Genomic DNA, 5,006 nt, shown 5'->3' on the forward strand with positions numbered 1-5,006 from the left:
CTCCGCTATAATAAGTGATAAAAGTGATAAATCATGTTGCACAAGCACTTCCCCATATTATATTGTAATTTCGCTAAACATTTTCTCAGAACTGAGTATTGAAGCAAAATACAGAGCAATCACAGCAATTTTGATGCAGGTCGGAGTTTCTAGAGAACAAGCATACAAATAGTGGCAGTGGCAACCTAACTATGTACACTCTAAGCCAAAAACGGCCGAAATGGGAGCAACGGCTGTTTTTACTCGTTCAGACCGACTGTTACTCTCCTTAAAGACCAAGCGGAACAAGATGGCCGACTTGTTCGAGAATGGGGGAGCAACTGTATTCATCTTAAATTTGTAAGGGAGCAACGGAAGGAGGAATCGCTGTAAATGCTCTCGTCCCGCAACGGTTACTCCCCGGCAGGACACCACACACAAATATGCATGCCGCCCACATTGACATTCATGGGCCAGATTATTGTTTGTTCTGTGTGCCAAACTTCACCAAACCAAAACAGTGATTTATTTTAGCATCCGCAGATAATAAGATAGCAGCGCTGGCGGAACACAGAAGGCCTGTGATTACAGCTACGGCAAGTATACACACGCAGCAGCAGAATGGAAAGTTGGCACGTCAAAGCGGACCGAACGCCGAGACACGTGCAAAACAACGATAAAAAAAAAGCCTAGACACGCCGTTCGTCCGCGAAGGAAGGGCGTCAAAGTCGATCAAGCACCGAAACACGTGCATAAGGAGCCCCCCCCCCCCCCCCCTAAGATATATAGGAGAAAAAAAAAAGCGGACCCAGACGCGCTTTTTATTAGCCGTACACTTAGTAGCACGCTTCACCGTGTAGTTTGAGGGCAGAATGACAAATCTGCGCCATCTGCACCCGCACGACAAGCGTGGCGCTAGTGTAGTAAGCGATGTAATTTACAAAGTAATTTTTATTCAGTGTTTATGTTTACTAGCACTAAATAAAAATTACACTCAATTTTTCATATTTAATTATGAGTTTTAGTGTACCTCACTTTTTTCTTTATAAGTGTATTAGGAGAACACACTGAAAGCATTGCGCTGACGCCTGTGCTGCCACTGCTCGACGTTTTTTTTTTCGGCGCAACTAGGTTCGCGTTCGCACTACTCATATTCATATGGTCTGCGGTCGGCGAGCACATGAACATACGAGCTTGTGGGCTATGTTTTGATCGTGTGTGTGTGTCGCAGATTTGCGTTTCTACTTATTCGTGATGAAGGTTAGTGTATATTTATCTTTATGGAGCGCGAAGTTGTTGTGGATTTTGCTGCCGGGTGGAACAAACACATCGTAAACACGTCTTCAGCTATCTGCAAGCCTGTTCGCTCGTCGGACAAAGGACTGTGCATGCATCAGCGTGCAGGTGAGTGGCATTTCCAGCAACATTTAATGCTCTTACAATACATTGTTGAGTGGTTGCGCTATTAAAAGAGAAATGATTTGCTCTTTCTTATTTACCGTATTCATGGCTAGCCGTGTCGGGCTAAATTACCTCTATTATTACCGCCTGCATACCCTCTTGCTTCCCCTGTCACCACTGCAGTGCCAGTGTACTTTTGCAGTTAAAAGTTCATTTCCACAACACTACCTCGCTTGAAAAAACATTGGGGCGGGGTTGTAGCTGCCTTCATACTGGAACTTTTCTACCATTGGCTTTATGTAACGTTAACGGCTGAGTGTTGGGGCCTTAGGCCGCATTTTGTAGAGCTGTAAAGTGTATGTAAATCAGTAAGTGAACCAATCATTGTCGCATCACTTCACTGGCATAGCCAGGCGGTTGCGCACAAAATTTTTTTAGGCCGGTCGTAGGGAGCCCATAATGACGACCATATTCGCTTGCCCGGCCTCCAATTAAAATAAGCGGACCCCCCCCCCCTCCCCGCACGCCTAAAAAAAAAAAAATCTGCCCACATCACTGCGTCACTTGCTTCACCTCTGCGCTGAACGTACTATTTTAAAAGCGCACCATCAAGCGAGCAGTTTACATATGGACAGAACAATTGGAGGAGGAATGACCCAAATCTTTCAGATTTCTTTAGTCATGCAAAACCTTCGCAAAACTGAATATTGTAAAAGACAATCATAAATGCTGTATGTTCTCAATAGCGTTCTCATTATTCTGCATCATGAAATCTTTATGCGCTGTGAAAACTTGGCATGCCGTTGAAGCCACATATCGACGTTAATACCAATCGACGAAAATTTCGACAACCTCAATAACGCCGTTTGGGATTTGCCGCATGCACATAATTAGGCTGATTCCCACTTGGCTGTTCTTAACCTGACTTCACTGCTACCAAATGAAACAATATTTGATGCATGTCTTTTACTACTTTTTTTCAGGGATATGACACAAATTTGGTTATACTGCAGATAAAGATGCTCCCAACGATGCTAAAGTACAGAAAGCAAGTGAATTTTGGTAAGTGCAGACTTTTTATACTACGTATGTGAAAGCATCGCTTTTTAGGGGCAAACTGTGCATGTGTTGGCCAAAAAATAGTTTATCATGCCACATGGTTACACTGGCACTGACAATTTGACATGGCTCTGCTGGCCCGTGTGTGTGCTCACACTGTTACCGTTAAGATAAAATGTTTATGTTTTCATTGCAGGGATTGCTGCTTGTACTAGAAAGCCAACTGCCAAGATTTGTTTACGCTGGTGCTCCTAAAAGTACGCTTTCCCTATTTACATGGATTTTGGCTTGCACAAAGCATAACACTTGGGCCTAGATTCACAAAGCTGTCCATGCGCAGGGCTTCATAACAGCATTTCTTGACTTGACTTTACCCTGTTTTCTGCAGATGTTTCATGGGTTTAAAAGTGCCACAGCATGTTGATCTCCCCCACTCTGAAAAATTCGCATTCAAAGTTCTGCAAGAGTGGGCTCAACTTTCTTGTGCACCTCCTTGCTGTTCCAAGATCCTGAAGTGTTATGCTCTTAGTAGAGGTAACAGCGTTTCTAATGTTTGTATTTCCATCACATTGACCAAGTATGCGATCTTGGCTTGACTGGTAGCACATCCTCAACAAATGTCTTTGTGGCACATGTAGAAGGCAGTACAAAATAAATAGGCAGACATTCACACCAGGAGCTAACTTCTAATAATGCTTTTTTTGGAAACCATGGTGCACTTATTTTAATTTGTCTAACAGAGCAGTAACCTGTTTGGCTGTGAACCAACATGACGTTGAACTAATAAAAGCTTCACATCTTGTTGCTCTCAGATATATATGTATTGGCAAGCTATCTGTGACACTGTCAAACAAAGAATCAGAATATCTGTGCATGCCTTAAGATATATTGCTTCGTTTACATATCTCGTGGCTGTGACTCGTCAACAGAGTGAACAAATGCACCCTAGTTTACTAAATTTAAAGCATTTTTTGAAGGTAGCATGGTCTACATTTATTTGTCTATAGTTTTGTCAAGCCGTTTGCGTCAGGTACAAAGAAATATACTGAAGAATATCATGTAGCCTCTGCAAATGGTCGCTTTCAAGCAGGCTTTGCATGCTTGGCTTCTGCCTACAGGTATTGCACAATTCAAGACGCAGCAGCGTATGATAGAACAGTAGAATGGAGAGCAACTATGTGCACGAGCTAAATAAGTATTTTAACATGGGCGGACGGTACGTGTTATTTGCCACACACATGATCTCACTTGGAATGCCCTTTGGTGAAAGGGCTCATAAAAATGTCACTCAGCTGTGTATAGGAAACAAGTTAACTGAACCTAAGGGTATCTTTAACTGCTACAAATATGCCTTGTTGAGGTGCTGCACATTTTCTTCCAGAATATTGCTGTCTGAGACATCATGTGAAAAGAGTCTACCACATCAGCATTTATATGGCTTGCCAAGTAACGTTTGGCCGAACCTTCCTTTTTTTTCACATTTCGTTTTGCAGTAGACATCCTAGAATGTAAGCGCTGCTGCAGTCTGTGTGACTCACTGTTATGTATTGATTCTGGCATGTTTAACCTCACACTTCTATTTTTTTTTCTTGCAGCAATGAGATGCTTCACATATGCCTGTGGTGACATTCCGCTGTGCTAGCCTGATGGAAACACCAGCTGCGAAACTTGAGTCCTTCAGCATTGGAGAAGTTGCCCATCTCTCACCAATGATGACACAGACTGCCCTATGCTACAAATTCAAGATTGTTTTTCCACGGATGACGCAGAAAACCTTTGATGTATTATGGTGCTTGTTTAGTGCTGGCTGTGGTGTGGTGAAGTCTACTTTTACGTGTGCTCACACGTCGCCTCATAAAAAGAACAATAAAGCAATTATTTTCCTTTCAATATTGTCCACTTTTTGTGTTAAAAGCACCCAAGCAGTGCTCTTCCAAGGAGCTCTCGCCATGTATTAAGAGTGTGACAAGCATACTCGGGATAAATAGTCATTTCCCCAAGGAGTAACTAAAAGCATGTCCAGTTGGTTTTCAGAGAGTAACTGCGCACAAGTGGGAGGAACGGTAAAGAGTAACTGTTGCTTTTAGGAGAGCAACTGGTGGGAGTAATGGTTGGTCTGCAGGGAGCAACTGGTGGGAGTAACTGTTGGTCTGCAGGGAGGAACTGGAGGAAGTAACTGTTCATCCCCCGGTAGGAGGAACCGGAAGGAGAGCAACGGTTACTCCCTCTGCTGTTACTCCTTTTAGGGGAGTAATGGGAGTGGCAATGCAATTGCTCCCTGAAAGGAGCAACCCCTATACCCCTGTTGCTCCCTTTTGGCTTAGAGTGTACAAACAATAAACAAAAGAGCAATGGCAATGCTGCAAATCAGGCGTTAACTTTAGTGAGATATGCCTAATTGTATGTCCGAACTACACAAACAATGGCCATAAAGCACATGTCTTAGCTTTTAACAGACGAAATCTTGCACAGCACAGAATCAGGTATACATAGTTAAGCGAGCACAATTATGGCCACCTCGCTAGCACATTTGCGGATGACGTCACGTGAATACCTCCTAATGAATA

At 43.2% G+C, this 5,006-nt stretch overlaps 1 long non-coding RNA gene across 1 annotated transcript; it reads left to right on the forward strand.

The window, feature by feature from the left end:
- Positions 1-1,160: 1,160 nt before the first annotated feature.
- LOC142767603 (uncharacterized) lies at positions 1,161-4,329 on the forward strand. Its single transcript, XR_012885045.1, has 3 exons — positions 1,161-1,383; positions 2,364-2,442; positions 4,035-4,329. It is a non-coding gene; the product is annotated as an uncharacterized LOC142767603 (long non-coding RNA).
- Positions 4,330-5,006: the final 677 nt, after the last annotated feature.

Source organism: Rhipicephalus microplus, chromosome 7 (assembly GCF_043290135.1).
Source record: "Rhipicephalus microplus isolate Deutch F79 chromosome 7, USDA_Rmic, whole genome shotgun sequence".
NCBI lineage: Eukaryota > Metazoa > Arthropoda > Arachnida > Ixodida > Ixodidae > Rhipicephalus > Rhipicephalus microplus.